General features: G+C 41.0%; 1 non-coding gene across 1 annotated transcript; it reads left to right on the top strand.

Annotated features, from left to right (window-relative positions):
• Positions 1 to 8,055: 8,055 nt before the first annotated feature.
• LOC130952309 (small nucleolar RNA R71) lies at positions 8,056 to 8,163 on the top strand. The gene has a single exon (XR_009074490.1). It is a non-coding gene; the product is annotated as a small nucleolar RNA R71 (small nucleolar RNA).
• Positions 8,164 to 11,829: the final 3,666 nt, after the last annotated feature.

Here is an 11,829-nt window from a genome sequence, read left to right as displayed (position 1 = left end):
GGGATTTCTATTTTAACTAAACACCGATGTCCTACAGCCTCCACTTGCCTATCCTCCATGCGATCCCATCGCCACCGCCTACCTAACCTCATCAACACCAGACAATCACAATTAATACAAGCAAGTAAAACACAAGTAGTTTAGATATACAGCAAGTAGGGAAACTAGCATTAGAATCGTATTATTCATTTAGACAAGAATTACAATTAGGCAAAACAAACAAGACACATAGAAAATGGACATGATGAATGTCTATCCTATTGGCTCGTAATATCATTTGTCGGTCTATAAATGCAAACCCGACATATCCTTTCGGATGTTGCCTTTCTGCCACGTCCAAGGATATAGCACCTGGCACACTTTTGTTCCGAGGATATAGTGCCTAGCACACTATCGTTCCGAGGATATAATGCCTGGCACACTTGCATGCTCATTCCGAGGATATAGTGCCTGGCACACTCTTGCGGCAGAGAAGGAAAACAACTACAACATATATTTCATCATAAATCATTCCAAAGATATAGTGCTTGGCACACTTTCCACATCCAACAAGTCCATTCACCTTAAATCATCACCAGTCATCACCATTTCTCATCTCAATCCACTTTCAACTTATCAATTCTCAACATTCCAAGGATATAGTACAGCACACTCTCTTTCAAACACGATCATTCCAAGGATATAGTGCCCACACTCTCAACATTCATCAAGATTCATCATTCCCATCAACACCCTTAAACATTCATATTTCTCATGTTTATCAGTTTCTCAATTCGTTATCAGTACTCACCAAGCTCACTGATGTTCCTTCTCTTTCAACCAAACTCATTCTCAATATACCAGAAACCTAAACCTCCGGTTGCTAATTTTTTTCATAATAATCCTCATACTCAAAAACAAGCCCAAAAGTCTTAGAATGGTGTTATAGAAGCTCACAATCTTGTTGGGAAGGTGAAATAGTTGAAAACAAAGTTAAATTTTGAAAAACAGGGCGTGTGCGTATGCACAAGGGTGTGTGTGCGCACGCCCAGAAGAAGTTTTTGAAAGTGTGCGTACACACAGGTACTAAATTTTGTAAGGTCTGTACATTCGCACAAGGTGTGCTAGCGCCCCCAACAGACGACCCTTCCCAACGTGTGCGTGTGCACAGGGCTGTGCGTATGCACAGGTTGCAATTCCTCATTGGTATGCACGCGCACAAGTTGTGCTAGCACTGCAAACAGGGAGCCTTCCCCTACGTGTGCGTACGCACAGGTCTGTGCATCCGCACAGGTCAAACTTTTTGCAGGGTTGTGGGTGTGCACATACCAGAAATCACAAAATTCTGTAACTTTGCAAAATTTCAGATTTTTACACCATTCTTTGAATGATCATAACTCCCTCTACAAAATTCTAAATTTTACAAACTTTACATCAAATCGAAGGATTTTCAAAAATCTTTAATTCTAAACCAGTTTCAACAAAATTTGAAAACTGAGGCAAAAGTTATGATCAGACAAAGTTTACCAAAAACCAACTCTTACCAAATACCACAATTTCCACAATTTCTTACAAAACACAACCAAAACCATACCAAACCATTCCAAACTCCATTTTTAACCAAATCCTACCCTCTCGGGTCACAATTTCACAATCTATACCAATCTTCCACCACACTTCATCATTCTCAATCTCAAATATCAACATATAATATTTACAAATAATTTTCCACGAACACACATTCACCATTCATCACTCTATCACTATCAATTTCCATCATTAAACTCATTCATGCTTTATATCCATGATTGGTGCGCGAAATTGTGAACAATACTTTTTCACAACTCTCATAATCCCCGGTAATGGCTCCAAAAACTTGGTAGCTCAATACCATGGCATTACACAACTTCGCACAACTAACCAGCAAGTGCACTGGGTCGTCCAAGTAATACCTTACGTGAGTAAGGGTCGATCCCACGGAGATTGTTAGCATTGAAGCAAGCTATGGTCATCTTGTAAATCTTAGTCAGGCAAACTCAGATATATGTGATGATGAACGAAAATAACATAAAGATAAAGATAGTGATACTTATGTATATCATTGGTGTAAGAGCTTCAGACAAGCGTATGAAGATGCCTTCCCTTCCGTCTCTCTGCTTTCCTACTGCCTTCATCCAATCCTTTCTTACTCCTTTCCATGGCAAGCTCGTGTAGGGTTTCACTGTTGTCAGCAGCTACCTCCCATCCGCGCAGTGAAAGCTAATGCACGCACTCTGTCACAGTACTGCCAATCACCGGTTTGGTTCCCTCCCCTACCGGAATAGAATCACTCTTTTGCGTCTGTCACTAACGCCCAGTAGGTTACAGGTTTGAAGCACGTCACAGTCATTCAATCATTGAATCCTACTCAGAATACCACAGACAAGGTTAGACCTTCCGGATTCTCTTGAATGCTGCCATCAGTTCTTGCCTATACCACGAAGACTCTGATCTCACGGAATGGTTGGCTCGTTTGTCAGGCGAGCACTCGGTTGTCAGGCGATCAACCATGCATCGTGCAATCAGGAATCCAAGAGATATTCACTAAGCCTCAGATGCTTGTAGAACAAGAATGGTTGTCAGTCACCTTGTTCATGGGTGAGAATGGTGATGGGCGTCAATCATCACCTTCATCATGTTGAAGAACAAGTGATATCTTGGACAAAGAACAAGTGGAATTGAATGGAAGAACAATAGTAATTGCATTAATACTCGAGGTACAGCAGAGCTCCACACCTTAATCTATGGTGTGTAGAAACTCCACCGTTGAAAATACATAAGAACAAGGTCTAGGCATGGCCGAATGGCCAGCCTCCCAAAGAGGGTTCAATCATAAAAACATGATCAAAAGATTCTCCCTAATACAATAGTAAAAGGTCCTACTTATAGAAAACTAGTACATAGATGAGTAAATGACATAAAAATCCACTTCCGGGCCCACTTGGTGTGTGCTTGGGCTGAGCAATGAAGAAATTTCGTGTAGAGACTCTCCTTGGAGTTAAACGCCAGCTTTAGTGCCAGTTTGGGCGTTTAACTCCCAATTAGGTGCCAGTTCCGGCGTTTAACGCTGGAATTTCTTGAGGTGACTTTGAACGCCGGTTTGGGCCATCAAATCTTGGGCAAAGTATGGACTATTATATATTGCTGGAAAGCCCAGGATGTCTACTTTCCAACGCCGTTGAGAGCGCGCCAATTGGGCTTCTGTAGCTCCAGAAAATCCACTTCGAGTGCAGGGAGGTCAGAATCCAACAGCATCTGCAGTCCTTTTGAGTCTCTGGATCAGATTTTTGCTCAGGTCCCTCAATTTCAGCCAGAAAATACCTGAAATCACAGAAAAACACACAAACTCATAGTAAAGTCCAGAAAAGTGAATTTTAACTAAAAACTAATAAAAATATACTAAAAACTAACTAGATCATACTAAAAACATACTAAAAACAATGCCAAAAAGTATACAAATTATCCGCTCATCACAACACCAAACTTAAATTGTTGCTTGTCCCCAAGCAACTGAAGATCAAATAAGATAAAAAGAAGAGAATATGCAATGAACTCCAAAAACATCTATGAAGATCAGTATTAATTAGATGAGCGGGGCTTTTACTTTTTGCCTCTGAATAGTTTTGGCATCTCACTCTATCCCTTGTAATTCAGAATGATTGGCTTCTTTAGGAACTTAGAATCCAGATAGTGTTATTGATTCTCCTAGTTAAGTATGATGATTCTTGAACACAGCTACTTATTGAGTCTTGGCTGTGGCCCAAAGCACTCTGTCTTCCAGTATTACCACCGGATACATACATGCCACAGACACATAATTGGGTGAACCTTTTCAGATTGTGACTCAGCTTTGCTAAAGTCCCCAATTAGAGGTGTCCAGGGTTCTTAAGCACACTCTTATTTGCCTTGGATCACAACTTTATTTCTTTCATTTTCTTTCTTTTTTCGATTTTTTTTTTGTATTCACTGCTTTTTCTTGCTTCAAGAATCATTTTTTATGATTTTTCAGATCGTCAGTAACATGTCTCCTTTTTCATCATTCTTTCAAGAGCCAACATTCATGAACCACAAATTCAAAAGACATATGCACTGTTCAAGCATACATTCAGAGAACAAAGGTGTTGCCACCACATCAAAATAATTAAACTATTATAAAATTCAGAATTCATGCAATTCTTTCCTTTTCAATTAAGCTCGTTTTTATTAAAGAAAGGTGATGGATTCATAGGACATTCATAACTTTAAGGCATAGACACTAAGACACTAATGATCACAAGACACAAACATGGATAAACATAAAGCATAAAAATCGAAAAACAGAAGAATAAAGAACAAGGAAAGCAAGGAACGGGTCCACCTTAGTGATGGCGGCTCTTTCTTGCTCTTGAAGATCCTATGGAGTGCTTGAGCTCCTCAATGTCTCTTCCTTGTCTTTGTTGCTCCTCCCTCATGATTCTTTGGTCTTCTCTAATTTCATGGAGGAGAATGGAGTGTTCTTGATGCTCCACCCTTAGTTGTCCCATGTTGGAACTCAATTCTCCTAGGGAGGTGTTTAGTTGCTCCCAATAATTTTGTGGAGGAAAGTGCATCCCTTGAGGAATCTCAGGGATCTCATGGTGAGAGGGGTCTCTTGTATACTCCATCCTTTTCTTGGTGATGGGCTTGTCCTCATCAATGGGGGTATCTCCTTCTATGTCAACTCCAACTGAATAACAGAGGTGACAGATGAGATGAGGAAAGGCTAACCTTGCCAAGGTGGAGGTCTTGTCCGCCACCTTATAGAGTTCTTGGGCTATAACCTTATGAACCTCTATTTCTTCTCCAATCATGATGCTATGGATCATGATAGCCCGGTCTATGGTAACTTCGGACCGGTTGCTAGTGGGAATGATTGAGCGTTGTATGAACTCTAACCATCCTCTAGCCACGGGCTTGAGGTCATGCCTTCTCAATTGAACCGGCTTTCCTCTTGAATCTTGCTTCCATTGTGCGCCCTCTTCACATATGGTTGTGAGGACTTGGTCCAACCTTTGATCAAAGTTGACCCTTCTAGTGTAAGGATGCTCATCTCCTTGCATCATAGGCAAGTTGAACGCCACCCTCACACTCTCCGGACTAAAATCCAAGTATTTCCCCCGAACCATAGTGAGAGAATTCTTCGGATTCGGGTTCACACTTTGGTCATGGTTCTTGGTGATCCATGCATTGGCATAGAACTCTTGAACCATCAAGATTCCGACTTGTTGAATGGGGTTGGTAAGCACTTCCCAACCTCTTCTTCGGATCTCATGGCGGATCTCCAAATATTCACCCTTTTTGAGTGAAAAGGGGACCTCGGGGATTACCTTCTTCAAGGCCACAACTTCATAGAAGTGGTCTTGATGCACCCTTGAGAGGAATCTATCCATCTCCCATGACTCGGAGGTGGAAGCTTTTGCCTTCTCTTTCCTCTTTTTAGAGGTTTCTCCGGCCTTGGATGCCATAAATGGTTATGAAAAAGCAATGCTTTTACCACACCAAACTTAAAATGTTTGCTCGTCCTCGAGCAAAAGAAGAAAGAAGAGAGTAGAAGAAGAAGAAATGAAGAAGAGGGAGATGGTGGTGTATTCGGCCAAAGAGGGGGAGAAGTGGTGTTTAGGTTGTGTGAAAATGAAGTGTTGAAGAAGGGTATATATAGGAGAGAGGGGGGGTAATGGTTCGGCCATGTATGGGTGGGTTTGGGAGTTAAAGTGGTTTGAATTTGAAGGGTGAGGTTGGTGGGGTTTTATGAAGGATGGATGTGAGTGGTGAAGAGAAAGATGGGATTTGATAGGTGAAGGGTTTTTGGGGAAGAGGTATTGAGGTGATTGGTGAATGGGGGAAGAAGAGAGAGAGTGATGGTGGGGTCCTGTGGGGTCCACAGATCCTGTGGTGTCAAGGAAAAGTCATCCCTGCACCAAATGTTGCTCAAAATCACGTTTTGAGCAATTTCTGGCGTTAAACGCCGGGCTGATGCCCATTCCTGGCGTTTAACGCCAGGTTCTAGCCCTTTTCTGGCGTTTAACGCCAGTCTGGTGCCCCTTTCTGGCGTTAAACGCCCAGAATGGTGCCAGACTGGGCGTTAAACGCCCAACTGCTAGGCTTACTGGCGTTTAAACGCCAGCAGCTTCTTCCTCCAGGGTGTGCTATTTTTCTTCCTGTTTTTCATTCTGTTTTTGCTTTTTTCATTGTTTTTGTAACTTCTTATGATCATCAACCTACAAAAAAGATAAAATAACAAAAGAAAATAGTTAACTATAAAACATTGGGTTGCCTCCCAACAAGCGCTTCTTTAATGTCGTTAGCTTGACAGAGGACTCTCATGGAGCCTCAGAAATACTCAGAACCGTGTTGGAACCTCCCAACACCAAACTTAGAGTTTGAATGTGGGGGTTCAACATCAAACTTAGAGTTTGGTTGTGGCCTCCCAACACCAAACTTAGAGTTTGACTGTGGGGGCTCTGCTTGGCTCTGTTTTGAGAGAAGCTCTTCATGCTTCCTCTCCATGATGATAGAGGGATGTCCTTGGGCCTTAAACACAAAGGATTTTTCATTCACTTGAATGATCAACTCTCCTCTATCAACATCAATCACAGCCTTTGCTGTGGCTAGGAAGGGTCTGCCAAGGATGATGGATTCATCCATGCACTTCCCAGTCTCTAGGACTATGAAATCAGTAGGGATGTAATGGTCTTCAATCTTCACCAAAACATTCTCTACAAGTCCATGAGCTTGTTTTCTTGAATTGTCTGCCATCTCTAATGAGATTCTTGCAGCTTGCACCTCAAGGATCCCTAATTTCTCCATTACAGAGAGGGGCATGAGGTTTACACTTGACCCTAAGTCACACAAGGCCTTTTTGAAGGTCATGGTGCCTATGGTACAAGGTATAGAAAACTTCCCAGGATCTTGCCTCTTTTGAGGTAGTTTCTGCCTAGACAAGTCATCCAGTTCTTTGGTGAGCAAGGGAGGTTCATCCTCCCAAGTCTCATTTCCAAATAACTTGTCATTCAGTTTCATGATTGCTCCAAGGTATTTAGCAACTTGCTCTTTAGTGACATACTCATCCTCTTCAGAGGAAGAATACTCATCAGAGCTCATGAATGGCAGAAGTAAGTCCAATGGAATCTCTATGGTCTCATTTTGAGCCTCAGATTCCCATTGTTCCTCATTGAGGAACTCAGAGGGGATTGGTACACGCCCACTGAGGTCTTCCTCAGTGGCGTCCTCCTCCTCTCTTTCCTCTCCATATTCGGCCATGTCTATGGCTTTGCACTCCCCTTTTGGATTTTCTTCTGTATTACTTGGGAGAGTGCTAGGAGGGAGTTCAGTAATTTTCTTGCTCAGCTGTCCCACTTGTCCTTCCAAATTTCTGATGGAGGACCTTGTTTCATTCATGAAACTTTGAGTGGTCTTTATTAGATCAGAGACCATTGTTGCTAAGTCAGAAGTATTCTGCTTAGAACTCTCTGTCTGTTGCTGAGAAGATGATGGAAAAGGCTTGCTATTGCTAAACCTGTTTCTTCCACCATTATTGTTATTGAAACCTTGTTGAGGTCTCTCTTGATTCTTCCATGAGAAATTTGGGTGATTTCTCCATGAAGAATTATAGGTGTTTCCATAGGGTTCTCCTAGGTAATTCACCTCTTCCATTGAAGGGTTCTCAGGATCATAAGCTTCTTCCTCAGATGAAGCATCCTTAGTACTGTTTGGTGCATTTTGCATTCCAGACAGACTTTGAGAAATCAAATTGACTTGTTGAGTCAATATCTTGTTCTGAGCCAATATGGCATTCAGAGTGTCAATCTCAAGAACTCCTTTCTTCTGACTAGTCCCATTGTTCACAGGATTCCTTTCAGAAGTGTACATGAATTGGTTATTTGCAACCATTTCAATGAGCTCTTGAGCCTCTGTAGGCGTCTTCTTCAAATGAAGAGATCCTCCAGCAGAGCTATCCAAAGACATCTTGGACAGTTCAGAGAGACCATCATAGAAAATACCTATGATGCTCCATTCAGAAAGCATGTCAGAAGGACACTTTCTGATTAATTGTTTGTATCTTTCCCAAGCTTCATAGAGGGATTCTCCATCCTTCTGTCTGAAGGTTTGGACTTCCACTCTAAGCTTACTCCATCTTTGTGGTGGAAAGAACTTTGCCAAGAAGGCATTGACTAGCTTTTCCCAAGAGTCCAGGCTTTCTTTAGGTTGAGAGTCCAACCATATTCTAGCTCTGTCTCTTACAGCAAAAGGGAATAGCATCAGTCTATAGACCTCAGGGTTAACCCCATTAGTCTTGACTGTGTCACAGATTTGCAAGAATTCAGCTAAGAACTGATGAGGATCTTCCATTGGAAGTCCATGGAACTTGCAATTCTGTTGCATTAGAGAAACTAATTGAGGCTTAAGCTCAAAGTTGTTTGCTCCAATGGCAGGGATAGAGATGCTTCTCCCATAGAAATCAGGAGTAGGTGCAGTAAAGTCACCCAGCACCTTCCTTGCATTGTTGGCATTGTTGTTGTTTTCGGCTGCCATGGGTTCTTCTTCCTTGAAGAATTCGGTCAGGTCCTCTAAAGAGAGTTGTGCTTTGGCTTCTCTTAGCTTTCTCTTCAGGGTCCTCTCAGGTTCAGGATCAGCTTCAACAAGAATGCCCTTGTCTCTGCTCCTGCTCATATGAAAGAGAAGAGAACAAGAAAATGTGGAATCCTCTATGTCACAGTATAGAGATTCCTTGAAGTGTCAGAGGAAAAGAGAAATAGAAAGAAGAAGGAGAAGAAGAATTCGAACTTTATTAGATAAGGTTCGAATTGTGCATTTAGAAGGAGTGGTACTCCATAAATAGAAGGATGTGGGAAGGAGGGAAGAGAATTTTCGAAAATTCATTTAAAAGATTTTGAAAACATTTTGAAAATTTGATTGATAATTTTCGAAAATTCAAAGTGAAAAAGAAATCAAGTGATTTTTGAAAAAGATTTTGAAATTAGAAATTAAAAAGATTTGATTGAAAACTATTTTGAAAAAGATGTGGTTAAAAAGATTTAATTGAAAAGTTATGGTTTTAAAAAGATGTGATTGAGAAGATATGATTTGAAAACAATTTTAAAAGATATGATTTGAAAACAATTTGAAGAGATATGATAAAAAAAAATTGATGACTTGCCTAACAAGAAAAGATATGATTCAAACATAAAACCTTCCTTAATAGAAAAGGCAAAAAATGTTCAATCAAATCATTAATTGTTAGTAAGTATCTTTGAAAAAGGAAAGAAATTGATTTTGAAAACATTTGATTGAAAAGATATGATTTGAAAAAGATTTGATTTTGAAAAACTTTGAAAACTTGAAAAAAAATTGATTTGAAAACAAAATCTTCCCCCTAGCACCATCCTGGCGTTAAACGCCCAGAATGGTATACATTCTGGCGTTTAACGCCCAAAATGCTACCTCTTTGGGCGTTAAACGCCCAACCAGGTGCCCTGGCTGGCGTTTAAACGCCAGTCTGCCTTCTTCACTGGGCATTTTTGAATACTCAGCTTTTTCTGTATAATTCCTCTGCAGTATGTTCTGAATCTTCAATTCTTTGTATTATTGACTTGAAAAGACACAAATTAAAAATATTTTTGGATTTTTAATAATCAAAATGCAACAAGAATAAAAAAAAACAATGCATGCAAGACACCAAACTTAGCAGTTTGTGTACTACTGACACTATATGAGACACAGAAACATTCAAGCCAAAAGAATTCAAAGATCAAAACAAAGAACTATATGCATGAATTCGAAAAATATAACAAAAACATGCATTTGACACCAAACTTAAGATGAGACACTAGACTTAAGCAGGAAACAGCAAATATTTTTTTGGTTTTTATGATTTTGTAATTTTTTTGTGTTTTTCGAAAATTAAGTGGAAAAAGGTATCAAAATTCTTAATGAGAATTCCAGGAATCAGTGCAATGCTAGTCTAAGACTCCGGTCCAGGAATTAGACATGGCTTCACAGCCAGCCAAGCTTTCAAAGAAAGCTTCGGTCCAAAACACTAGACATGACCAAAGGTCAGCCAAGCCTTAGCAGATCACTGCTCCAAAAGCAAAATTGATGAAAATCAACAAGCTCTTGTGGTGATAAGTTGAAACCTCGGTCCAATCAGATTAGACATGGCTTCTCAGCCAGCCAGATTTCAACAAATCATCATGAAACTCTAGAATTCATCTTCAAGAATTTCGAAAAAAATAAATACCTAATCTAAGCAACAAGATGAACCGTCAGTTGTCCAAACTAGAACAATCCCAGGCATTGTTACCAAAAGCTTGCTCAAAACTTGAACAATCCCCGGCAACGGCGCCAAAAATTTGGTGCGCGAAATTGTGAACAATACTTTTTCACAACTCTCATAATCCCCGGTAATGGCTCCAAAAACTTGGTAGCTCAATACCATGGCATTACACAACTTCGCACAACTAACCAGCAAGTGCACTGGGTCGTCCAAGTAATACCTTACGTGAGTAAGGGTCGATCCCACGGAGATTGTTAGCATTGAAGCAAGCTATGGTCATCTTGTAAATCTTAGTCAGGCAAACTCAGATATATGTGATGATGAACGAAAATAACATAAAGATAAAGATAGTGATACTTATGTATATCATTGGTGTAAGAGCTTCAGACAAGCGTATGAAGATGCCTTCCCTTCCGTCTCTCTGCTTTCCTACTGCCTTCATCCAATCCTTTCTTACTCCTTTCCATGGCAAGCTCGTGTAGGGTTTCACTGTTGTCAGCAGCTACCTCCCATCCGCGCAGTGAAAGCTAATGCACGCACTCTGTCACAGTACTGCCAATCACCGGTTTGGTTCCCTCCCCTACCGGAATAGAATCACTCTTTTGCGTCTGTCACTAACGCCCAGTAGGTTACAGGTTTGAAGCACGTCACAGTCATTCAATCATTGAATCCTACTCAGAATACCACAGACAAGGTTAGACCTTCCGGATTCTCTTGAATGCTGCCATCAGTTCTTGCCTATACCACGAAGACTCTGATCTCACGGAATGGTTGGCTCGTTTGTCAGGCGAGCACTCGGTTGTCAGGCGATCAACCATGCATCGTGCAATCAGGAATCCAAGAGATATTCACTAAGCCTCAGATGCTTGTAGAACAAGAATGGTTGTCAGTCACCTTGTTCATGGGTGAGAATGGTGATGGGCGTCAATCATCACCTTCATCATGTTGAAGAACAAGTGATATCTTGGACAAAGAACAAGTGGAATTGAATGGAAGAACAATAGTAATTGCATTGATACTCGAGGTACAGCAGAGCTCCACACCTTAATCTATGGTGTGTAGAAACTCCACCGTTGAAAATACATAAGAACAAGGTCTAGGCATGGCCGAATGGCCAGCCTCCCAAAGAGGGTTCAATCATAAAAACATGATCAAAAGATTCTCCCTAATACAATAGTAAAAGGTCCTACTTATAGAAAACTAGTACATAGATGAGTAAATGACATAAAAATCCACTTCCGGGCCCACTTGGTGTGTGCTTGGGCTGAGCAATGAAGAAATTTCGTGTAGAGACTCTCCTTGGAGTTAAACGCCAGCTTTAGTGCCAGTTTGGGCGTTTAACTCCCAATTAGGTGCCAGTTCCGGCGTTTAACGCTGGAATTTCTTGAGGTGACTTTGAACGCCGGTTTGGGCCATCAAATCTTGGGCAAAGTATGGACTATTATATATTGCTGGAAAGCCCAGGATGTCTACTTTCCAACGCCGTTGAGAGCGCGCCAATTGGGCTTCTGTAGCTCCAG

This window comes from Arachis stenosperma, chromosome 9 (assembly GCF_014773155.1).
Source record: "Arachis stenosperma cultivar V10309 chromosome 9, arast.V10309.gnm1.PFL2, whole genome shotgun sequence".
Classification (NCBI taxonomy): Eukaryota; Viridiplantae; Streptophyta; class Magnoliopsida; order Fabales; family Fabaceae; genus Arachis; species Arachis stenosperma.
Note: the sequence above shows the minus strand (reverse complement) of the source record. Positions and strands in the feature narration are given on the sequence as shown.